This window comes from Macaca fascicularis, chromosome 20, assembly GCF_037993035.2.
Source record: "Macaca fascicularis isolate 582-1 chromosome 20, T2T-MFA8v1.1".
In the NCBI taxonomy this organism is placed as follows: Eukaryota; Metazoa; Chordata; class Mammalia; order Primates; family Cercopithecidae; genus Macaca; species Macaca fascicularis.
Window position 1 is genome coordinate 14,311,084 of NC_088394.1, and position 26,797 is coordinate 14,337,880.

The 26,797-nt window shown below is 40.3% G+C and overlaps 1 long non-coding RNA gene across 1 annotated transcript in view; it reads left to right on the forward strand.

Moving 5' to 3' along the window:
- The window catches only part of LOC135968996 (uncharacterized), a 199,997-nt gene that overhangs the window by 35,952 nt on the left and 137,248 nt on the right, over positions 1–26,797 (forward strand). The gene's annotated exons all lie outside the window — the stretch shown is intronic.

The window sequence follows — 26,797 nt, forward strand, 5'->3', positions numbered from 1 at the left end:
TATGTCTTTACAGTAGTGTGAGAACAGACTAATCCAACATCCTACAACACACAGATCAGACTCGGACAACCGAGAATTATCCACCCCAAAATACCAATATTGCTGGGAATGAGAAACCGTAATCTAGATCGGTGGTCTACAAACTTTTTCTGGGGAGGGCCAGAGAGTAAATATTTCAGGCTTTGCTACTTACAGCAAAAGGAATGATGGATAACGTATACGTGAATGGGTGAGGCTGTGTCTCAACAAAACCATATTTACAAAAAACAGGCAGTAGCCTGAAATTGGGTCATAGACTGTAGTTTTTCAACCCTGATCTAGATTAATGATTTCCTAATTTTCTCTTCTAATAATGATGAAATGTTTCGTTCATTGAAATGAAATACTGTGGGAAATCCAAGGTGCGAAGCAGATTAAAGGGATGCTTCTTTGGTTGAATCAAGGGTGCATTCAAGGTGGCTCTCAGAGAAACTCCTGTAGTAGTTTGGACAAGCCTACTCACTGTATAGTTTAGAGCTTTCTAATCTTACTCTAATGTCACTTCAGAATGATCATGGTATTCTCTGCTCAAAATCCTTCAATGGCTTCCCATTGCTTCTGGGGTAAAGTCCTTCCCCCAACCTATATGACCTCTCATGGGAGTGTAACTCAGTGACTCCATATCCTTACTGGGAAGCTTCCAGGTCTGACTATAACACTTACAGGCTGTGTGACTGGGCAAGTTACTTCACCTGTCTGAGCCTCAACTTCCTCATCTATATACCAAGAATTATTAACAAAACCGACCTCACACTGTTCTTGTGACAGTGAGTGAGTGTGCATGCCTGTGTGTGCGTGATAGTTTTGAGAATTAGATGATGGATACATAGCCTTGCAGAATACCTTGTGCAAAATAATACTCAATAATTTAATGATTATTGTTAAAAATCATTTTTATTGGGCTCTTTTCTCTCTAGAAGCAATGTATAAGTTAGAGCAAGTTGGTTAGGACTCCAGGCAGCTGGAGAGGTGGCTGATAGAGGGAAATGGGCCCTAAGGAAGCCCTCTCCTGGGTTTCTACTGTGTTATTTTTTGACTTTATTTTACAGAAACATCAATCATGGGAGAAGGTTAGATCAGGCTCCTTTTTCAAAGCCTTTTGGGCCCCAGGTGGATAGGAGTATTGACAAGTTTGCCTTGAAAGGCTCCTTCTGTATACTGAGGGAAAATTATACATGTTGACGTTAGATTTTCTTGTTAATTGCAGCTGAAAACGTCCTCACTCGTACATATGGTCATTAGAATATTAGAGTCTGACTGAGATCCAATTATCAGGATATACAGCAACTGAGAGTTTTTGAGGCAACCTGTACTCCAATATGAAGCGCACCTAGATAGTAGTAGCAGAGTCGCTAGTTAATGTCATCGGGATTGTGTCTATTTCTGCAATTTACAATATGGGCAAAGAAGTCTCAAGGTGGGAGATTAAAGATAGGGGTTTGAAGTTTGATTCTATTCATCCCTTACCATGTGACCTCGAGCAGTTCACTCAATTGTTCTGAGCCTCTGTTTCCTCCTCTGAAATAAAAGCCAAACAAAATTTACCTAAGTCCCAGCATTTTGGGAGGAAGTATATGACAGTTCTTGCTTGGAAGGGACATAAACCCAATTAAAATGATTCCAGCAAGAGATGGAGACGAAATTCATCTTGAGGGGCAGATAGTACCTGTGCAAATTATTTCAAGGCCATATGGAAGGGCTGGGCTAGACTGCCCAGGATTTTAAGGAAGCTTATATAAGGGGGGGCTTATCCCTGTCTTGGGTGAGGGAGTATTTTCCAAGTTGAATGTTAGAGAATGAAAGTTAATCAGAAAATGAGGAGTGAGAAGAGTGTTGTGGAATACAGGAAGAACAGAGGTGAGGAATGGCATGAAGCACATACGTGAATGTACATGTGTGTGCATGGCTGTGTGTGCATGCCTCTGTGTGCAGGGCTGTGTGTGAATACCTGTGTGTGCATGGCTGTGTGTGCATGCCTGTATGTGCATGCCTGTGGGGAGGGCAGTGAGAGGGTTGCCAGGCAAGCAGCTCAACAATGCTAATACGTAAGGAGAAGGTGGTAGATGAGGCTGGACCCGTGGGTAGCGACCATCTCATGCAAGGGAGTTTCCATGCCAAGCCAAGACACATAAATTAACTTTGTAATACCCCTGTTCACTGCACACAAAGGAAGAAAAATTTCCCCTTAGCAGATTTTAAGCCGGTTCAGCACATAAATGAACAAAAGCTGCTGTCATCCTCCTTTTCTATGCCTAAGGCTCGAACAATTTTCCTTCAATTTCACTCTCCCCTTCTTTGACTGTATCCTCCTTCAGCAGGTAAGTACCTTTTTTATATACTTTATTGGATTTTTATTCCAAGCTACAAAATGCATGCTTGTGGCAACAAGTCAAAAACAGAGGTTTACAAAGAAAAAGACAAGTTTCTCCCTCCTTGCTCAATCCCTGACACTCATTCAGGGATTCATAACAGAAACAAGGCTGTTATGTGTCCTCTGTCTCTATGTTTATACAACTACATACAAACATGTACGGTCATATAAATTAAGGGTTTTTTTCCTACTTTTTTGAAAAAATGGACTATACTAATCTCATTACAGTATACAACTTGCCCAGGTTAAATATAATGCAACTTGCTCAGATTATAGGTTGTAACTATTAATAATTACTATAAAAGCTGTATAATATTCCACAGAATGAGAAAACCTCTCCGTTAATTCAACTATCGTGATCAGGGGAAAACGTAGGATTTGCTTCTTGCTTTTCTTAGCCGCTCTCAATAATACTGCAACAAACATGCTAGTAGTAGTGCTTTATTTATTTATTTATTTATTTATTTTTATTTATTTATTTTGAGATGGAGTCTCACTCAGACATCCAGGCTAGAGTGCAGTGGCATGATCATAGCTCACTGCAGCCTAGAACTCCTGGGCTAAAGTCATGCTCCTGCCTCAGCCTCCTAAGTAGCTCCAGTTACAGGTGTGAGCCATTGTGGTGGCTAGAGAACCTAGTTTTCAGCATGTCACCTGACTACTCAGGACAGCAACTCCCTGTACCAGAAGAGTCACAGAGAAAAGTGGTCCTGAAACTATAATAGCTCAAAGCCATTCCCTGTTTTTTGTCTGTTTGTTTGTTTTTGTTTTTTGAGACGGAGTCTCACTCTGTCACCCAGGGTGGAGTGCAGTGGCGCGATCTCTGCTCACTGCAACCTCCGCCTCCCGGGTTCAAGCGATTCGCCTGCCTCAGCCACCCAAGTAGCTGGGATTACAGGCACTGGCCACCACGCCCGGCTAATTTTTATATTTTTAGTAGAGATGGGGCTTCACCATGTTGGCCAGGCTGGTCTCAAACTCCTGACCTCAGGTGATCCACCCGCCTTGGCCTCCCACAGTGTGAGCCACCACGCCTGGCCCCATTCCCTGTTTTCTGCCCTTGTCTATCTCACTGAATAGGCCATAAAGTCTCCCATCTCAGATCTGCTCAAGCATTCTCCTCTTCCCAGGTTGCCATTCTTCTCCCAACCCAAATGCACATGTCAGTCCTTCACACTTAGTTCAAGATGAAGCTCGGCTTTCACATTTTCTAAGCAGGCTCCCAAATGTCTCTATTGCAGTTAATCTCTTCTTCCACCATCTGCTTGAACAACAATAAGATCAACTTCTACAGTTATCGCTGTGATGTGTCAGGCCTCGTGTTACGCACATTAAATGCATTATTTTATTTTCTCTTCAGTAACCTGATTTAGGTAGGTGATATTGTTATATATATTTTGAAGGTGAGAAACTAAGTCTCAGAAAGGTTAAGTCACTAGTCCAAGGACACACAGCTAATATGTATTGCAGCTGGACTTTACATTAAAGTCTGCCTGACTTTACACTCCAGATTCCATTCATCATTCAACACTGTGTAACAAAAGAAAAATTCCATTGAGCAAGCTTCTACTTTAATGGCAAACAGGTTGAGCCATTGCTTTGTAAACACTGCCTGCCATAGATGAATTTGTTTTCTACATTTCTAAGCGGTCTTATCCCCCAGTGAATCTTATGAATGGAGCAAAGTTGTCAAGTTCTACAATAAATGGCATGCAATGTGATGTTACCAGAATTCAAGCTTTCTTCTGCTGATTTTTCACTGGGTTGCAAGCTTTAATTTAACTGTCAGACCCTGGGTCTTTTGCCAGCACTAATGGAGGATTGTGGCAGTGATGGTAATTATTTCTAGACTTGGTACCTCCTTCGTTTACCTTCTGGTCGCAAATATTCAGCAGCTTCAAGCTAATTTCCTTCCTGATTTTCTTCATCAGTTTGCAAACTCCCACTGCCAACAAAAACAACCCATCTGATAAAAACGTCAACATGGAGTGTTCGAAATATTAAAACTGTCAAATAAAAATTGTGTTTTTACAAGGCGGTCCAAATATGTCACACATGTAGAAACCATTTTTCAAAGACAGATTGTACAGGTCAAAGAGTTGTTGGGCTTTTTTTTTTAACCCACAGAAACAAACCCAACCATGACAGGTTCTTGTATATTGGTTTGATATCTTGAAAATCAGCTTCCAATCTCCTCTGGACAAATTTGATAAAAAATACTGGCATCAAATGTCCTTTCCTCAGATGAAGACCACAGGTTTTCCCCTCTCTGAGGAATTAATAGAAAAATTACCTGAAAGAAGATACTATGATTTAGTTTGCTGTTTACATTTCATTCTTCCCACCATTAAACAATGTAGACAGAAGATGGGGCCTGTCAACCAATGCTTATTATCAGACATGCTATTCTGTCGAAAATCTCAGAAGCTGAACACCCTGATTTGAATTGCTGGGTAGCAGCTAAAGTTGTGGATGGGAATGAAACCACCAAAGATAATTGAAAACCAGAAAGGAAAGGTGACTAACCCTGGGTAGGGCTGAGTTGCAGAAGGAGGCCAAAGGTGAAACACAAATGGGTAATTTTAGGTAGGTTTTCAAGGGGGAAATGTCTTCCCAAATGGAACACTTTTACAAACAAACACTGGCATTTTTACAGTGCTTACTTATAGGCAAGGAGTCATTTGGGGGAACTGCATCTTCCACTCAACCCAATTCAAGGGAGGCTCATGTGAACAGGTCAATGGAGGGGGGGGCGGTGTGTGTGTGTGTGTGATCAAATCCCAGTTCCTCATAACATAGTGGGAGGGGTGTTGCTATATCAAGAAGCCAAGTCATGTCTGAAAAAATACTTATGTATACACCCTCTCATATGTATTGTTTTTATGTATATGAGAGAGAGAGAAAGAGAGAGAAACAAAGGCAGAAAAACAGGCAGACAAAGAAGCAAAGAATAAACACAGAAATAGACAGGAGTCAGAAATAAAGACAAAGATACATGGAGGCCAGAGACAAACAGAAGCCAAGAAAGAGGGAAACAATATATTTTGAAAGACAATTGCGTATCTACATAATCAGGACTTAGTGACTATTTTGCATATGTATTTTAAAAGTTGTAGTACAGCTTAGCAAGAAGAAATAACAACCTCACGCGGTCACCTGGGATCATTAAGTGTTCAGTGAAATGAGCAAGAGAGATTTCCAGACCGCCCAGGAACAGCTCCTGGAAAGGAGATCAGAATTCCTTGTTCGCTGCAATGAGGTTGCAATTTCATTGCTTTTTAAAGTTACCAGAGTCTAAAGAGTTTGCACTTATTTTTATTGAAGAACATAGGCATGTAATAACCGCTAATACCTAGTGACACTTAGCCTGAGTCCAGCATTTCTTTAAGTGCCAATAAGGATTAATCCATTTAATTCTTATCACAACAGTATTGAGTAGGTCTTCTTATCTTCCTCATTTTGCACACGAGGAAACCGAGTCACAGAGGGACTAAATAATTTCCCCAAAATTATGCAGCTGAAAGCCATGGCACCAGTATAAATACAATAAAAGTAGACTGGGTCTCAGCATCTATTATCTTAATTACTGCACTGCACTGACCCATCCCCATTATGCTGTATTGTGCATTTATGTATTTCTATATATTCCACAAAAACAGAGGGCCAAAAGAATTTTCATAGAAATAAAATGTCATGCCGGACGCGGTGGCTCATGCCTGTAATCTCAGCATTTTGGGAGGCTGAGGCAGGCGGATCATGAGGTCAGGAGTTCAAGACCAGCCTGGACAACATGATGAAACCTCGTCTCTACTAAAAATATGAAAAAATTAGCCGGGTGTGGGGGTGGGCGCCTATAATCCCAGCTATTTGGGAGGCTGAGGCAGGATAACTGCTTGAACCAGGGAGGCAGAGGTTGCAGTGAGCCGAGATCACGCCACTGCACTCTAGCCTGGGTGAGAGAGCAAAACTTTGTCTCGAAAATAAAAGAAAGAGAGAGAGAGAGGAAGGAAGGGAAGGGAAGGGAGGGGAGGGGAGGGGAGGGGAGGGGAGGGAAGGGAAGGGAAGGGAAGGGGGAAAAAAAATAAGAAAATACCATAATCAGAAAATGTCTCTTAAGCCAAAGTCCAGTCATTGCTAGGTTAAGTCATTTTAAACTGTTTTCTTTATGGCAGAACTTCTTGCCTACTTTAAGTGCATTGTAATTCCCGAGAGGGTAATTTGTAGCATCTTCTAACATGCTTAATTCTGGATTTTTTTCATAGATTCACCTAATAATACACAGATGCTCTCTGAGGTCTCCCCCAACCCCAAGGCTCCTGGACTGTCTAGTTCTTTACTTAGTAACTATGAATAACAAAAAAAAAAAAATTTGAAAACTGTTTTTTAACTCATAAAAAAATAAGCCATATTCTTCAGCTTATTCAACAACTATTTGTTGAACACCCACTTTGTACGAGGATCTTGTTCACAATAGTGAGAAACACATGAAGCTCACTTTCAGGTGTTGGGAAGAGTGGTGCAGAAATAAACAGTAAACAGATGCCAAATAAAGAATATAATCAGGCCAGGCGCAGTGGCTCACACCTGTAATCCCAGCACTTTGGGAGGCTGAGGTGGGCGGATCACGAGATCAGGAGTTCGAGACCATCCTGGCCAACATAGGGAAATCCCGTCTCTGCTAAAAATACAAAACTTAGCCAGACATGGTGGCGTGTGTCTGTAGTCCCAGATACTCAGGAGGCTGAGGCAGGAGAATCACTTGAACCGAGGAGGTGGAGGTTGGGGTGAGCTGAGATCGTGCCACTGCACTCCAGCCTGGGCAACAGAGTGAGACTCCATCTTAAAAAAAAGAAAAAAAGAATATAGTCAGGGAGTTCCAAGTACTGTGAAAAATAGAGTAATGCAGAGTAAGAGAGTAAGGGATAGAGAGTGACAGGAGTAGCTCTTTTAGCTGGGAAAGTTTGGGAAGGTGACATTTGAGGTAGCAATTCAGCAGAGTTCAAAATGAGGTTAGGGAATCAGTCATGTGACTATCAGCAAGGAAGTGTCTCAAGGCACAGGAAAGAGCACGTACAACAACCGCCGAGGCAGATATTTACATGCTCGGGGACCCACAAGGAAGCCAATATGGCTGGAAGATAAATAAGGGGGAAGCGTTGAGAAAGTTTTGCAGAAGAGGCCAGGATCCAGGTGGTCCAGCCTTGTACATCGTAGGAAGGACTTGAATCCTTTCTTATGATGGTCACTTAAGTTGCACTGAAAAAGGGAAAGGAAGGCTTTGCTCTACCATGCAGTGAGTCTGAGAGCCCATTTCTCCCAGGAAGAAGGGTTGGTAGTCTTGACCTCAAATGGTGTCTCAGAAGGAGAATAGCAAAAGGACTTCATCGTTAAGGCATCAAGCATCGAAGAGAAGAATAATTTGTAAAGGGGATACTTTGTTCAGAGCTGTAGCATAGAGGCATGGAAAGGTGGGCAAGGCGGGCTGGCAGCAGTGAGATTCTATGGACTACAGTTCATATGCCTGGTTGTCTATTAAGTGAAATGTGAGGCATGTGTATATAGTTTATGTGTATACAGTTTTGATATTGGGCTTATCAATGCATTCTTCTAATTTATATATGTGTGTGTGTGTGTGTATATATGTGTGTGTGTGTGTGTGTGTGTGTGTGTGTGTGTGTTAGAGACAGAGTACTGCTATGTTGCCCAGGCTGGTCTTGACCTCCAGGCTTCAAGCAATGCTCCTGCCTTAGCCTCCCAAAGGGCTGTTGTTACAGGCGTGAGCCACCACACCTCACCTATGAAAGTTTTCAAATACGAAGATGCTGGTTGACTCCTCTTCCTCATCTCCCATTCACCCTGTAACCTTCCCCATCTTAGCTCCCTCCCCTTCTTCATGGAAACTTCTCTTGACAATATTGCCAATGACCTCCATATTGTCAAACCCAATGCTTACATTTTGGTCTTTATTTTACTCAGTTTCTCAGCAGCGCTTGCCATAGGAGGGCGTGAAGCTCTCTCAACTTCTATGACCTCTCCAGTTTTTCCAACCTCCCTGACCCTGCCTTTGCATCTATCTGCTGCTCTTCCTCTTCTACTTGACTCCAAAAGGTGGACTTGTTCAGGGTTCAATTCTGGGCCACTTCCTGGGTCCTTCCCTTCCCTTCATTTTCCATGCTAGATTCCTGATGAATCCAAAAGATCTCAGAGTCTACTCCACCAGACAATATAACCCGTTGTGTCTGCCTGTTTATTGGCTGGAACACGAGAAGAAAATGGGTCTTGGGGCTTAGGCAGGTGCCAGTGGAAAGTGGGATGACCAGAAGAACAAAGGATATTTAACTGCCGCATGGCTTATCTCAGTGTGATCATAAAGTTTTGAATATTTATTGCCAAACTACTTGTAAGGATTCTGCAATATGGGCAGCTATATTGAAAAATAAAAGCCGTATTCCTGGCTCTAGGATTCAAAGCATCCAGAATTATCAATGATTTCTAAGCTGGCCTCAGTAACATCAGTAGGAAAACACTAATTTTTCAATTCATAAAATTATTAATTAGAGGCAGCCATTAAGCAGAGACAGCCTCCTTGGACTTGACTTTATTTTCCACTCTAAATTCAAGACATGGAGAATATAATAAACCCACAATTTCAGTATCATTTAAAACTAATGGTTTTCCCTTTAATTATTGCAGGTTAAAACTTCCCTCATTTATATGCATTATTTGAGGGTTTTATGTGGAACACATGAATATCAAAGAAGGCCTTTGAGCTTTTTCAAAACACATTCCTTCTCACTGTTTAAAACAATTACAAGTTTCTGTACAGAAAATTTTCCAGCTCTACTTTGTTAACCAAGTTCAAGGGTACTTGGACTCTGCTTGTTTAAATGATAAAGATAGATGATTAGATAGATACATAGATAGATAGATAGATAGATAGATTATCTAGATAGATAGGAAAATTAGACATATAGCTAAATAGTTATTGGTGGATGGATACAGATAGGTAGATACAAACAGATGTGTTCAAACAAGAGAAAACACACAGTAAAAACATTGCTCCATTAGTTTTTCTAATAATTCTATATGGAACATACATTTTTTTCCCAAACATTTTAAATTTATTTATGTATTTTTTTAACTTTTTAAAAAAATTTAAGTTCTGGGATACATGTGCTGAACGTGCAGGTTTGTTACGTAGGTATACATGTGCCATTGTGGTTTGCTGCACACATCAACCCGTCATCTATGTTTTAAGCTCTGCATACATTAGGTATTTGTCCTACTGCTCTCCCTCCCCTTGCCCCCCAACCTCTTGACAGGCCCCAGTGTGCGATGTTCCTCTCACTGTGTCCAAGTGATCTCATCGTTCAACTCCCACTTATGAGTGAGAGCATGCAGTATTTGGTCTTCTGTTTCTGTGTTAGTTTGCCGAGAATGACGGTTTCCAGCTTCATCCGTGTCCTTGCAAAAGACATGAACTCATTAACTTTTATTTTATTTTTTTGAGACAGTGTTTTTCTGTTGTTGCCCAGGCTGGACTGCAATGGGGCGATCTTGGCTCACTACATCCTCTGCCTCCTGGGTACAAGTGATTCTTCTGCCTCAGCCTCCTGAGTAGCTGGGATTACAGGCACCTGGCACCATGCCCAACTAATTTTTTGTATTTTTAGTGGAGACAGGGTTTCACCATGTTGGCCCAGCTGGTCTAGAACTTCTGACCTCAGGTGATTCACCTGACTTGGCCTCCCAAAGTGCTGGGATTACAGGCATGAGCCACCGCGCCGGCCTTAACTTTTATTTTAAATTCAAGGGTATATGTTCAAGGTTGTTATATAGGTAAATTGCAAGCCACAAGGTTTTGGTGCACAGATTATTTCATCATCCAAGTAAATAAGCATAGTACCTGACAGGTAGCTTTCCAGTCCTCACCCTCCTCCCAACCTCTTCCCTCAGGTAGGTCCTGGTATCTGTTGTTCCCTTCTTTGTGTCCATATGTAGTCAGTGTTTTCTTCCCACTTATAAGTGAGAAGGTGTGGTATTTGGTTTTCTGTTCCTGTGTTGGTTTGCTTAGGATAATGGCCTCCAGCTCCATCCCTGTTGCTGCGAAGGACATGATTTTGTTCTTTTCTATAGCCGTGTAGTATTCCATGGTGTACAAGTACCACATTTACTTTATCCAGTCTACCACTGATGGGCATTTATATTGATTCCATGTCTTTGCTATTGTGAATAGTACTGCAATAAACATATGCATGCATGTGTCTTGATGGTAGAAACATTTATATACCTTTGAGTATATACCCAATAATGGGATCACTGGGTCAAATGGTGATTCTGTTTTATGTTCTTTCAGAAATCACAAAATGTTTTTCCACAATGGCTGAAGTAATTAGCATTCCCACCAGCAGTGTAAAAGTATGAAATATGAGTTTTTATTTCCATTTTACATGAGCAAAATGAGGTGGGGAATATTGAGTAATTTGTTACAGCTTACACAGTTTGAAAACAGAGGATCCCTTGGAGATGATGATGATGGTGACACCTTATTAATAACCTTCTTTTCAAAAACTCTCCTGTGTGGTAGGAGCTATACGTGATATTTCATATGTATTCTATCGCTCAGCCACCACAGTACATCTTCAATTATTGTTATTTAAAGTAAGGAACATAGGGACAAGAGAAGTTAAGTACCATGGCCTAGGTCTCCAAATTAAAAGTGCTGGCATCATAATTAGAGCACAGATCTGTCTGACATCCATGGCCAAGATCTTTTCATTACACCATGCTTTGTCTCTACTTGTTTGGTCTTTTAAATTTTTAATCAAATATTTAGGTCAAAAGCCATCAACTTTATCTTTGCAGACTTCAGAAGGCTGTTGGGAAGTCTGTGAATCAACTTTTGTGTTGCTCTTATTTTTGTGGCTTGCTTACGAAAGTCACAGATACAGAACATCAAAAAAAGCTCTGCTCATAAATATCTCCTGGGTATTATATTTGGAGTTTTGAGTAAATAAGAGCCTCTTTTAAAATGTAAATACCACCTGAAAATGTTAAGCCTATTAGAAAGTCACACCTTAGCTTTAACAGTTAGATAATCCAATTTATGCTTGAGCTACATACTGCAGCTGTGGTAGAATGAATCATTTTCTTCTTCTCCTTTATTCTGGGATATTGCAAAGAAGAAGAGGCATGAAAACAGCTGGGTAGATTTTTTTGAAATAAGTTTCCCATTTTAAAATAATTTTGGATTTACAGAAAAATTGTGCAGATAGGACAGAGTCTCTGAATACCGCACACTCTGGACTTTCTATTATTAACATCTTTTTGTTTGTTTGTTTGAGACAGAGTCTTGCTCTGTCGCCCAGGCTGGAGTGCAGTGGCACAATCTTGGCTCATCGCAAGCTCCGCCTCCCGGGTTCACGCCATTCTCCTGCCTCAGCCTCCCGAGTAGCTGGGACTACAGGCGCCCGCCACCACGCCCGGCTAATTATTTTTTGTATTTTTAGTAGAGACGGGGTTTCACCGTGTTAGCCAGGATGGTCTCGATCTCCTGACCTCGTGATCCGCCCACCTCGGCCTCCCAAAGTGCTGGGATTACAGGCATGAGCCCCCGCGCCCAGCTATTATTAACATCTTATATTAATATGGTGCATCAGTCATAATTAATGAATCAATATCAGCACATTATTATAAACTATGGTCCACAGTTTATTCAGATTCCCTCACTCTTTACTTATATTCCTTTTCTGTTTCAGGATCCCATCTGGGAGACCACATTATGTTTAGTCATCCTGTCTCCATCCTTAGGCTCCTTTTGGCTGTGGGAGTTTCTCAGAGTTGACTTGGTTTTGATCACCTTAAGAGTAGGAGGAGAACTCGTCAAGTGTTTTGCAGAACGTCCCTCCACTGGGATGTGTCTCAAGTTTTTCTCATGATTAGACTTGGTGTATTAGTCTGTTTTCATGCTGCTAATACAGACATCCCCAATACTGGGTAATTTATAAAGGACAGAGGTTTAGTGCACTGAGTTCCACATGGCTGGGGAGGCCTCACAATCATGGCAGCAGGCAAGGAGGAGCAAAGTCATGTCTTACATGGTGGCAGGCAAGAGAGAATGAGAGCCAGGCGCAAAGGGAAACCCCTTTTAAAATCATCAGATCCTGTGAGACTTATTCACTACAACAAGAACAGCATGGGAGAAACTGCCACCATGATTCAATTTCTCCCACCGGGTCCCTCCCACAACATGTGGGAATTATGGGAGCTACAATTCGAGATGAGATTTGGGTGGGGACACAATCAAACTATATCAATAACTTAATTCAATCTTACTTAATTTTTCTGAGGACCTGCTATGGTGGCTTTCAGTATCATGCCAGACATTGGAGATATGATAACTGCATGCCAGGAGCTCCATGCACCACTGATAACACATGGTACTGACCACACTACATGGATGGCAGCAGGCAAAGAGAGCATGTGTAGGGGAACTCCCCTTTATAAAACCATCAGATCTCATGAAAACAGTATGGGGAAAACCGCCCCCAAGATTCAATTATCTCCCATTGGGTCCCTCCCACAACATATGGGAATTATGGGAGCTACAATTCAAGATGAGATTTGGGTGGGGACACAGCAAAACCATATCACTTGGGTTATGGGTTTACAGGAGGAAGAACATTGTGGCAAACTGCAATCATATCAAGATTCCATGCTATCAACACAACTCATCACTGTTGATGTTCACCTTAATGACAGATTGAGTAGTGTTTTCCAGGTTTGTCCACTGCAAATTTACTCTTTCTCTTCCTTTTCATGCTGTACTCTTTATTTGGAAGGAAGTTACCTGTAGCCTACCCTTAAAGAGTGAGGATGAATGCTCCCTGTCCTTGAAGAAGGAGTTTCCACATGCATTATTTGGAATTCATCTGCAGGGGAGATTTGTTTGTTCTCCCCCATTTACTTGCTTATTAAATTGTTTACTTATATCAGCATAGACTCATGGATATTTTTTTTAGGCTTTGGACTAGAAACCAAATCTACTTTCTTCTTCTTTTTTTTTTTTTTTTTCCTGAGACAAGGTTTCACTCTGTCTCCCAGGCTGGAGTGCAGTGGTGCCATCTCAGCTCACTGCACATGCTTAACCTCCCAGACTCAAGCAATCCTCCCACCTCAGCCTCCCGAGTAGCTGGGACTACAGGCACACACCACCACACCTGGCTAATTTTGTATCTTTTGTAGAGACAAGGTCTTACTATGTTGCCCAGGCTGGTCTCGAACTCCTGAACTCAAACTATCCTCCCACTTTAGCCTCGCAAAGTGCTGGGATTGCAGGCATGAGCCACCATGCATGGCCTACTTTATTCTCTTAATACTCAAATTGTTCCAGCTTTGGCCATTGGGAGCTCTTTCACTGGACTCCTGTATGCCTTTGACATACCCTTATCATTGTGGGCGTTCTGTTTTTTGTTTTGTTGTTTTGTTTTTGAACACTTCGTTACTTCTTGGCACTACAAGATGCTCCAAGTTTTTCTTGCATGTTTTTTGCCCCAGTCTTAGAATGATTCCTCTCTCCCAGGAACGCTGGTTCCTTTTGTTGGAGAATGGTATTTACCTGACAATAAACTGGATATGGGCTCTAGGAGTGCTTATTGCCACTGGGGTGTCATTGCTCCTAGGCCCTCTCAATTGACAGAGAAGGAAATACATGTATGTATTATGTATTTTAACCAAGGAAATGCACACTTATCTATAAATACTTCTATATTAACCATCTGCACATATAGTAAGTTAAACATGAGTTCATACTAACACCTCAGCATATTTTTAATAATAGCAATACCCAAAGTCTGTCCCAGCTCAACTGAATTAGAAACAATTAAATTTGAATCTAGGCAGATGGGGGAAGGAGTAGAGCCCAGACCTTGGTAATTATTTGAAAAAACGCCAGGTGATTGAAATATACCTCTAGCCTTGAGAATCACTGATGGAAACAAAACAGCAGATGTGAAGCTGATGTGAGATTTTCCTGGGAAATCACATATTAAAATTACTAATAAATGAAAGAATTAGTTTTTATTACACTGTTTCCTAACATCTCACACCTTTATATCCTCAGAGTTTTTCTAAATTTTTCACTTTGATCCAATATTCATTTATCAAGTCCAGCTGCAGAAACACTGACATATTATAAATGAGGAGAAATGGAGTCATCCTAATATTGAAAACAAGCAAAGTGAAAGTATGCATGTATGAAACTCCTGCACCAGGAATATGAAGCAACATGCTTATTATAGGTCTCAAAGAGACTGTGATCAAAACGCAAATAGGTAGTAGAGCACTTTTGACGTGCAAAATACTAATCTTTATATGTATATTAGGACAGTGTCATAATAGCAATATTCACTATTAAAAATAGCATTAGATTGAGAATAAACTATGTGATATTATATATGCATATATATGTGTGTGTGTGTGTGTATATATATATATTCAGCCATGGGGGGAGGTGTGTGTGTGTGTATATATATATATACACACACACACACACACACACACACATCAGGTCTTTCTTCCTGATTACTGGCACAGAGTTTCAAAAATCCTTCAATTTTCTTAGGTGACAGAAATGTCATGGTTATGTGATATGGTTTGGCTGTGTCCCCACCTAAATCTCAAATTGTAGGTCCCATAATTCCCATGTATCATGAGAGGCACCAAGTGGGAGTTAATTGAACCATGGAGGCAGGTCTTTCCCTTGCTGTTCTCATGATAGTGAATAAGTCTCATGAGATCTGATGGTTTTATAAAGGGGAGTTCCCCTGCACATGCTGTCTTGCCTGCCACCATGTAAAACATGACTTTGCTCCTTCTTTGCCTTCCCCCATGACTGTGAGGCCTCCCCAGCCATATGGAACTGTGAGTCAGTTAAATCTGTTTCCTTTATAAATTTCCCAGTCTCAGGTATGTCTTTATTAGCAGCATGAGAACAGACTAATACATTATGATAATGAAGTAAATTATGGAGGGCCTCTAGAAAGCTTCAGGATGGGAGCTGGTTACCAGAAAAACAACAAGTGTGATTAGAGGTTTGGAACTTTTGGCCACCAGACCTCTGAGGAGAGGAAGGAGCCTGCAGATCTTATTCAATCAGGTGGTCAGTGATTTAGTCAGTCATGCCTATGTAAAGAGATCTCAATAAAAACTCTGAACACTATGGCTCAAAGGGGCTCCCTGATTGGTGAACATATTGCTATATCAGGAAGTAGACACACTCTGACTTCACAGAGGCAGAAGTTGCTGCACTCAGGACCCTTCCAAATCTTGCCACCTTATATATCTCTTCATCTGACTATTTATTTGGATCCTTTATATTAAAATGGTAATCATAACTATGTCACTTTCCTGAATTCCGGGAGTCATTCTAGCAAGTGATTGAACATGAGTGGGTTGTGGGAAGCCCTAAAAGTGTGGTCAGCTGAGCAGAAGGTCGAGTAGTCTGGAGACACCATGTATGGTTGGTATCTGAGCTAAGGGTAGTCTCATTGCAGACCCTAACCTTTAACTTGTGGGATCTGATGCTAACTTTGTGTAGTTAGAATTGTATTTAATTGAACTGTAGGATATCAGGTTGGTGTCATAGAGTTGGCTGCAGAATGCAAACTCAAACAAAGGAACCTTGTCAAGTTGTTGGCATAATCACACAGGGAATTATTTTAAGTGACTTTGACACAGAACATACTGACTTATATTCCAAGTGGCATAATCTTAAAAACAAAAAGAACTTAAACTATTTCCAGTAGTCTTAGCATTAATAATACTATAGTCATTTTTATTTTGAATTATGCATACACATGCATAAATATAAAATGTATGAAATATGTATGTGAATGTTATTTTGTGCCTAGATTATCAGCATGAGAAAATAGATGCAAATATAAAATCACAATGAGTAAGTTAAAATAATAATTTTTATTTAAATTGAGAATATCAGTATGAACTCGATTTATTTTTTTTCTTCCAAAAAAAATACACATTTCTTAGTTCTGAATACTAAAAAGGCATTTTCAGTCCATTAGCAATTAGCACCCTAGGCCCAGACTGTGGTCTCGACATACCATTGTCCATAAGAAGAAAGTAGGGCCACTTGGGGAAATGGTTGACTGTAGAACTAAGATAGGAAATAAACAATAAGAGCTTGAGACATTCTCTCTCTCTCTCTCTCTCTTTCTCTCTCTGTCTGTTTCTCTGTTTGTGTGTGTGCATGTGAGCCTGAAAGCAGAGAAGTTATCAAAATAAATGTTTGCATCAAAATGACACAAAGGTTAGCCTGAAGGGACTTCCACTGGCCAAAAATGAGACAATTTGGGCATTAAAAAAATGATCACAAAGGATTGAGCACAACAACTACATAAAATTCATGAATTCTTAATTATAACAAACCTAAAAAGCAACTGGACCCTTTGGCAGTTGGTAGGGCACCAACTCATTATTCTAAATTGATAATTAAAGGAAAAGAAATCAAGCATCTCTTTTGCTTTTTGTGAATAGATGATATTTCATAGTCAACAAATAGGTTCTTTTCCCCCACAGGAGAACTACAGTTAACAATTACAAAAAAAATTATTTAACTTGAAAATCACTATTATTCAACCACAAAAATTGGAGTAATGAGTGTCTCCAGATGTATGCAAAGGAGGCACATAGTATCACCCAAGAGGTATTTTTTCCAAAAATTGAACAATAAGACTTCAAGCTTTAACTACTAGTTTACAGAAAATAAACGGACTAGAGAAAGATGTTACAGAACCACAAGATTACAATCAGAATCTGAGATTGACAATAGAAAATAGACAAATGACTCAGTTTCACCCCCTCCACTCAAGTAAATGGCATGAACAAAAAAGAAGGGCTGGGGGAAGAGAATTAACTATTACAGTTGTATTATTATATACCACTTTCATAGTTAAAATATAAGGATAGGTTGGATCCTGATCTAAAAAAGAAACCATAAAAAGATATTTTTAAGACAAATGTGGAATACTAAATATGAACCAAATAGATGATATATAAGAAATTGTTGTTAAATTTGTTGGGAGGCCAGGCACAGTGGCTCATGCCTATAATCCCAGCACTTTGAGAGGCCAAGGCGGGCAGATTTCTTGAACCCAGGAGTTCAAGACCAGCCTGGGCAACATGGTAAGATCTCGTCTCTAAAAAAAATACAAAAATTAGCTGGGTGAGATGGTGCACATCTGTAGTCCCAGCTACTGGAGGAAGAGGAAGGCTGAGGTGGGAGAGTCTCTTGAGCCCAGGAGGTGCAGGCTGCAGTGTGCTGAGATGGCACCACTGTGCTGGCCTGAGTGACAGAGCAAGATCTTGTCTCAAAAAAATTGTTGGGTGTGATGATGATATTGTAGTTATGCTTTTAGAGTCTTCATCTGTTGTTGATGCATACTGAAGTACTTACAGGTGAAAGGCTCTATCTTATTTTCCTTAAACTATTATAGAAAAAACAAATCAGCAAGAATAGATAAACCAAGATTGGCAAATACTAGTAATTGTTGAAGTGAGGTGATTATATAGTCATCCTATTTTGTGTACGTTTGAAATTTTCTATAAAAATATACTAAAAATTAAAAATAACAGTTATTCATAGATCCATCCAAATAACTCTTACTGAGCCCTGTCCCTGTGCCTGGTCTTGTGCTAGAATTAGAAATGCAAATGTGAGCAACCTGTGGATTCTAACCTCAAGAGCCTTAGGTTAGCATAGAGGAGTCCAAGATATGAAGAGATCGTTAGTATACAGGTGTATGGCAATGACAGTTCCCACAACGAGGACTTCAGCAGGCTATGCATTCCTTCTGATGTTCCACTTACGGTTGTCTTCCCTACTCAAAGAATTTCAGCTATGAGCCTCCTCCCAGTCTTGCAAATACTTTCTGAAATCCAAAGTTAGTCAAGAGTTAGAGGCCAGGTATGGGCCAATGAAGAGAGTGGTGGACAAGCCAAGATTCTCCAAAGAGATTCATCACAGCTATTGGACTGTCACTCAGAGAAGGAGCAGCTTCTACACAGGACATTTGGTAAACATCAAGCCATAATGGCAGCTAGTGGCTAGATATACTGGGCTGTTACTTCACTGTTAGGTAGATTGGCGAAGCCATCAGCACCACTTCACAACTCATCAAATTGGAAAGTGATTTACTGTGAGTTAGCCAAGTGAAAGGCTCTGACACACTCTAAGGTGGAAAACACATTTATCATTGCATTTACTATATTCATTAATAGAAGCTACCATTTCCTACACACCTAGGATGTGCCATGCTTTGCACTGTGTGCTTTGCATTTGTGATGTCCTATAGTGCTCATAATAAATTTGCAAGCATTTTAACCCTAGTTTTACAGATAAGAAAACTGAAGCTCTGAGAAGCGAAATAACTTGTCCAAAGTGAAATGCCATTTAGGAATATTTTTAATTGATCAAAAAAAATTTAAAACAGGGTGCAGGTCAAACAAAGCACACATCTGTAGGGTAGTTCAGCCCCCTAGTTTCCAGTTTAAGACCTCTGCTCTACTTCATGCTACTTTCAAATGTACCTCTTACTAAAGCCCTTTTCTGATTCCTCACCTAAAAAGTTAAGGGTTCTAGAATCCTGTGTTCAAGAGCATGGAACACAGGCCAGTTGTATTCCATTCTTCACATGATATGGAATGGCCAACTTATTCTAGAAAATTTACATTTCTTTGGAAAGTACGACATACATCAGACACACATATTCATAAATTTTTTGTATATAGCTATCTGCAAATATATGTACAAGTTGAGAAGTTTTATAAGGTCAATAAATGCAATTGCAATGCCAGTTTTTTTTTTTTTAATTTTTCAAACACAACCAAAAGTTGGAAGAGTCTTTATTAATTGCTCTTTTAAATAATCTTCTAAAAATATAAGTCAAGCAGACAGTTTTAAAAAATCAAGCAGTATGAAAGAGTATACTATATGCAATATTTGAAATACAAATAATAGCTAATAATTATTATTAAGCACAAATTATATTCCTGGGATTGTTCTGAGCGCTTTTCAACATTAATTCATTTTTCTCACTACATCCCTATAGGTAGGTTCTATTATTACTACCTTTTAACATATGAAGTGGGAAACTTTAAGTAACTTCCCCAAGTTCACATAGCTGAAATGAGTATCCTTCTTACTTCCAAAAATGCACCCAAGTCTACCAATTTCTGTACCCAAAACAAGCACTGTAACCAATTTCTTGTGAGCTTTCCAGAAATATTCAATGCATACCCTAGCATTATTTTAGATGACAGGAATAAATATATGGGAAAGTATAGAGAATAATATAAATAACACCTGTATACTCACCATGTACAATGAACAAAAGTGAATGTTCAATTACACATGAGTCATATTGTATTTAAATGTTTTAAAACTCACTTAGTCCTGTTAAAAAAAAAAAAAAAAAAAAATCTCTCTTTTAACTTCTTCCCAATGCTATCAACCCTTTCCAGACAACTGTTGTCTTTATCAGGTGAGCATTTTCTAAGCTTTGTTTTTATTCTAGATATCACTAAATCCCTGTGTAATATCTATAAACAAAGCGTAGTATTGTTTTGTGTATTTTATCTACTTAATGGTATCTTTCTGCAACATCCATTTTTCCATGACATTATCGTTGAAGATCTATTCATGTTTATACATACTGATCTCATCCATTTGTCATCACTGCTATGCCGTGTTCTATAAAAATCATGTTTTATTTATTCATATCCTTACTTTGATGTGATATGTCAATACAGTTTAAAATTTTTTAAGGCAAAATTCACAGAACATAAAATTCACTATTTAAAGCATACAGTTTTAGAGAGGACTAACTTTAAAACAAATTGAGCACCTCTGAGTTGAAATATAATGAGCATACCAGGGCAGGAGGGGAGGCACCAGTTCCCCTGATTTTCCTTTCCTTCAAAGTTATCTTTTCAAACCCTCCAAACCCAAATATGTTGTAACCACCTCAAGTCATCTACTTCTTATTCTTCTGGTTTTCTCAAGTCAATAACTGCACACCTACCTTTGCAAGGTCTAAGTGGATCTGTACGTCTGATTTGGCTTATCTGGACAAAGAGTGGTATAGCTCTCTTTCTTAGTCAACTCAGGTTGCCATAACAAAATGCCATAGAGTGAGAGCCTTAAACAACAGAAGTTGGGTTCTTACAGTCCTTGAGGATGAAAGTCTGAAATCAGGGAGCCAGCAGGGTTGGGTTCTAGTGAGGGCTCTCTCCCTGGCTTGCAGACTGCTGCCTTCTTACTGCATGCTCACATTATGGAGAGAGAGAAACAGAGAGGGTTCTCATCTCTTTTTCTTCTTATAAGGACATTAATTCTATCATATCAGGGTTCTACTCTTGGGACCTCATTTAGCCTTAATTACTTCTTTTATGGCCCTATCTCCAAATACCATTACATTGGAGAGTAGAACTTCAACATATAGATTTGGTTGATGCGGGGTGGGGTGGCCACAAACATTCAGCTCATAGTACGCTCTATAAATGTGAATTGTCACAGCTGAGCCTGACAGGTATACAAACCAGCTGGCATGGATACAAAGTATGAGAATGAGTTAAATGTCCATGCTATATGCAAATTATGCACCCGGACACAGATATGGATGCAGAGAAGGCAAACTATCACTCCCTGTTTCAGGCCTAGGAAGCAAATTAAACATTTGCATCTGGGATGGAAAACTCTGTTTCTCTATTTGTTTGTGAAAACTGCCTCTCATAAATAAGAGATCAAACTAGACGTGCACATCAAACCTGATGCAGCCTGAGCTGGGTCAGCCAGGAAATAAATATGTTAAATTATAAATCCTTCAAGAGAAGAGTAAAGGCTGCACAACTCCCTTGAGCGAAACCATGACAATGAAGGAAGAACTTGCACTATTCAAGAGCCTGAGGAGTGTGCTACCCAAAGGCTGTTCTGCCAACAGAGATGGATCATCCAATTAAGTTCAACCACCACTTTGACCAAAGAGATTTCTGAATTGACCAGTTATCTGTCAGGGTTGGCTCCCTTTCTGCTGTACTGTAGCAGGCAACTACATGGGATAGACAGAGGAACAAAAATATTAGGGTCAGTGTAGACCTGAGTTCAAATACACCTGCATCACTGACAAATTACTTAGAAAGTACACCTTGGCAGTGAATTTGACCCACATGAATCTAATTTCCAGATTTGCAAAATAGAAATAATAGTGTATTTGTCCTAGGGTCCATTGGAAAGAATATGTGTTGAGTGCTTACCATGTTCTAGCCATTGTGCTAAACTTACATAACTTTCACAACAACAAAAGAGGTGCTATTATATTCCCTGTATTACAGACAGGGAAACTAAGTCATGGAGAAGTTAAGTGTCTGGCACATCAAACCATACCAGCCATGAAATCCAATTAGTTTAGGGTCTTGTTTTCCAAACTCCCCTGAAGATAAAAATCACTTGGGGCACTTGATATCTCTCCCCACTTCCCAGGCCCCTGCCCTGGGGATTCCGAAGCAGTGGATTGGGATAGTGCCTGGGAATTTGTATTTTCAGTAGTCATCTCAAGTGATTCTAATACTCACAGAAGCTAGGAAAACTGGCATGTTCACTCCAGTCAACAAGGGAAGAGACCTGTGGCGATTAGATGTCTCTTCAAAGAGTACCATAGAATCTTACAGCAAGAAAGAATGGTAGATTAAGTTTAATCCCATCCCTTCATTTTATTGATGGGAAAACTGAGTCCCAGTGAAGGGAGATGGCTTGCCCGAGGTCACACAACCTAGGCAAAGCAGGTTTGGGATTTGAAGCAACAGTTCCTGACTCCCAAGGCATTTTATTGTATTTGTACACCATCAGGACTAGCAGGCATTGGTTGAAGTGAGGGGTATAGAGGCAGAAGCAATGAAGAACACTGGAAGGTTCCCAAGTGGAATAAGTGTGGATGGTACAACATGGTAACCATAGTTAATTACAGTGTATTATGTACTTGAAAATTGCTAAGGGGGTAAATTTGAGGTGTTCTCATCACAAAGTAAGAATAAGTATGTGAGATAATGCGTATGTGAATTGAGTTAGCCATATGTCTACATACATCATGTTGTTCGTCATAAAATGTACAATTTTTCTTTGTCAATTAAAACATTTAAAATAAGGTTGGGTGGGACACCTGCATGAATAGCCATAAGCAGCCTAGGAGGTAGCAAGAGAGACAGAAAAAGGTGACATGGTTTGGCTGTGTTCCCACCCAAATCTCATCTTGAATTGTAATCTCCATAACCTCCATGTGTCGAGGGAGGAACCTGGTGAAGGTGATTGGATCATGGGGCGGGGTGGGTTCCTCCATGCTGTTCTCATGATAGTGAGTTCTCAAGAGATCTGATGGTTTAATAAGCATCTGGCATTTCCCCTGTTTGCACTTCTCTCTCCTGCCACAATGCGAGAAGGTCCAAGCTTGCTTGCCCTTCACCTTCTGCCACGATTGTAAGTTTCCTGAGGCCTCCCAAGCTGTGCAAAACTGACTCAATTAAACCTCTTTCCCTTACAAATTACCCAGCCTCGGGTATTTCCTTACAGCAGTGTGAGAACAGACTAATACAAAAAGGAAAATAAAGTAATTGCTTCTGATATGTTCTTTAAGATCTGACTTTCTTGTATTCATTCATATTTAAAGTTTTTCTCTGTCTCTCTCTTCCTCCCTCACCCTTTCCTCTGCTTTTCTTTTTCATGATTTTCTTACTCTTTTGTTCTCTTTGTACCTTTTTCAGATATCTTCCCAGCAAAATACAAAGATATCTTTACTTTTTTTGTCTGCAGAAAGCTTGGATTTTTTACTCAATGACTGAAAAGGGCCAGATTTTCTTTTCCTCGGTGACATCTAGTTTCAAAAAAAAAGTTTCACCTTCCCAGCAGTGGCTCCTCTCACTCTTCACTTAGTCCAAACTCATTTTCTTAATCTTCCTCCAGAAAATATTTAAGGGCAGCCAGGCCCTAGTTGGAGCAAATCCATTTGCAAGGCTTGCAAAACCCTATTTCTCATATGTCTAACAGACCTTACATCTCACACACAGCCATGCAGTTATACCTCCACAAGAGTTTCTTTGTTCTAGAGCATTTCCTGGAATCAACAAGGAAAGTATGTTGGGAAGGCTCAAATTGAAGTAAAATGCCTTAGCTCTGCTTTGACCTATTCATGACACATGGGGAAAATCATTTCTGGCCTTTGGAAAGGGAGAATCCAAAAAAACAATGGATCTTGCAAGCCTGAGTGAGGAGCAGTCAGCCATTCCCACCAGGTACATTGCATCACTTCAGTGGCACAGGATGCAGCCAGAGTCCCTCTCAGGAAGCCACTATCCTGCTGATTTTTATGGCAAATGTCTAGTCAACCAGTACTCCACAGGAATTCCTCTTGGATGCCCTGGACTGAAGGTCTCCCAACTCCAACTAGATTGTGGTCTCAGTTCCCACTGAGGTACTCCAGTCTGAAGATGACAGTGATAGGAGAAGAGAGGAAATGATCTTCTACTTTACTTCCACCCAGTACAGTCTTCTGCAAATACTTGTTAATTCCTGGTTAACTTAGTCAGACCAAAGGCAGGGGACTCTCTTTCCATGGGAGGAAGGTAGAAAACTTACTAAGCTCCTGTGATGGTTAACATTCAATGTCAACGTGATTGGACTGAAGGATGCAAAGTATTGTTTCTAGGTGTATCTGGGTGTTGTCAGAATAGATTCACATTTGAGTTAGTTGACCCAGGAGAAGAAGATTCACCCTCAGGAAAACCCACCCACAGTGTGGGTGGGCACCATCCATTTGGCTCCAAGTGCGGTTAGAAAAAACTAGCAGAAGAAGGTGGACGAAGCTGACTTGCCAAGTATTCTGGCCTTCGTTTTTATCCCATGTTGGATGCTTCCTGCCCTGGAACATGAGACTCCAAGTTCTTCAGCTTTTTGACTGTTAGACTAGTGGTTTGCCAGGGACTCTCAAGCCTTTGGCCACAGACTGAAGGCTGCACTTTTGGCTTTCCTACTTTTGAGGTTTTGGGACTCACGCTGAGCCACTACTGGCTTCCTTGGTCCACAACTTGCAGACGGCCTATCGTGGGACTTCACCTTGTGATGGTGTGACTCAGTTCTCCTTAATAAACTCCGTTTCATATATACATGTAGCCTGTTAGTTCTGTTCGTCCAGAGAACCCTGACTAATACAGCTCAGTGTGAGTATTGCTTAGGTTCAAATCTTGGCTCTGTCATTGGTCAGCTGTGTGGTCTGGAGGAAGTTACTCAACCTCATTGAGCCAAAATTTCTTCATCTGTAAAGATGGGAATGATGTTAATGAGAATGATTTCAGAGGGAAGCTGGGAGGATTAAATGAGGTGACATTTATATTATAAATATTATACATGGAAAACACTTAGAAAAAGCTGGCATGTAATATTCCAGTTTTATCTATTATTATTGATATGTATGATTTGATTGAAGTAAGAAAATCTGTTCCATTACTTTGCGGTCAGGAAAAAAATTTAGAGTTTCAAATTATAGATGACGAGTAGTAAAGATTCTTAGCAGTCATTTGCCAACATCAAAGCCATGGCCGTAAAATGCAGCCTAATTAAGTTAGCAAAGGCATAACCCAAATATTTCTAATGCTATTTCAGTATGACTTTGAATTCCAAGTTTTAATACATAGTGGCAGATTTACCGTCCTCATACAAGTTGACTGTAGTTAATATTAAAATGAGTTTTAATTCCCAAGAATTCTTAAGTGGCTTATGCGTGTGCTGGGTTTCAGAGGAATGTCAGCCCAGGATAGACCCTTACTTGTAATAAACCAAAAAATGGATATGTGACATTTATCCAACCACCAATTATTTAAGTAACGGAGTCACACTAACCCAGGTTAGAGTTCTGTTTCTGTTTTTTGCTACTTAGCAGGCAATTTTGAGCCCTGACCTCCTTTTCGAAAATGAAGATGATGACAATGATAATATCTTTCAGTTTTGTGGGAGATTAACTACGAGGAATGCAAGCATTCAAAAAATAGCCTCTTTTATTTTTTGCCTTTTCGTGTAACTGCCCTCCATCCGAAGACTCTCTGTAACCTTTCATATTCTGCTTCTTTGTGAGACTCGCAGGGGTAAGGATCTTTTTTTTTTTTTTTTTTTTTTTGGTCATCATTGGATCCTCAGTGCCTGGTGCATAATAGGTACTCAGTAGGCATATAATAGGTGCTCAACAAATATTTGTAGAATGGCTGACAGATTAAATAAGCACCAGCTTCCCAAAGAGCTTGAGGAGCTCTGTGTTTTGTTTGCACCTGCCCCATTTCACCTTTCTCCTGACTCCATTTCCTTCCCTTCCTGAAGTTAGAGCCATTTGAACACCATCCTGACGGTGGATATTTTTGGCTGAAGTTGCTGGGTATTGCACTCTTTCCCTCTCTCCATCTGTCTTCATTCCTGTGCTACTAATAGCTTTGTGGGGTTTTGTTCCTCTAGGATGAATGGCAGCTCTGGGCTGAAAACATCTGAAGTGACCCTTGTGACACAAAGTTATTTTAAATCTGTAATATCTCATCTAGTTAGCAGTCAAAGACGAGCTCCACAGGCCCTCCCAGAAACATATAATAGGCTGGTTGTTTGAGGGGCACTGAGAAACAAGCCTTCTCTTCCATTCGGAAGTGTGTCAGTCAGAGAAGGTCAAAGAGAAAAGGCCATGTGTCCTGGTGCAGCTCCAGCCACAGCTGGCATTGGATACCCACCTCCATGGACCCAAAGACTGAGGCAAAATTGAAAAGAAATAATTTTTTAAAAAATCAACTATCCTATTCCACCTTGCCTTAATAGCTCCAGCCTTTACTGGTCCCACAAACATCTAGGGCTCTCCCACATTCAAACCTCATTTCTCTGCCCTATATCTCACTCCCAAAGTGCCCCAGCTTTCATTTTGCTAATCTGATTTTTAAGAATCACATTTAAGCCAGGCGTAGTAGCTCACACCTATAATCCCAGCCCTTTGGGAAGCCAAGGTGGGCAGATCACCTGAGGTCAGGAGTTTGAGACCAGCCTGGCCAACATGGTGAAATTCTGTCTCTACGAAAAATTAGCCAGGTGTGGTGGTGTGTGCCTGTAGTCCCACCTACTTGGGAGGCTGAGGCAATAGAATCACTTGAGCTTAGGAGGCAGAAGTTGTAGTAAGCCAAGATTGCACCACTGCACTCTAGCCTGGGAGACAGAGCAAGACTCCGTCTCAATAAATAAATAAATAAATAAATAAATAAATAAATATCACGTTTATTTGTTGGTTAATGAACTATTGTGCT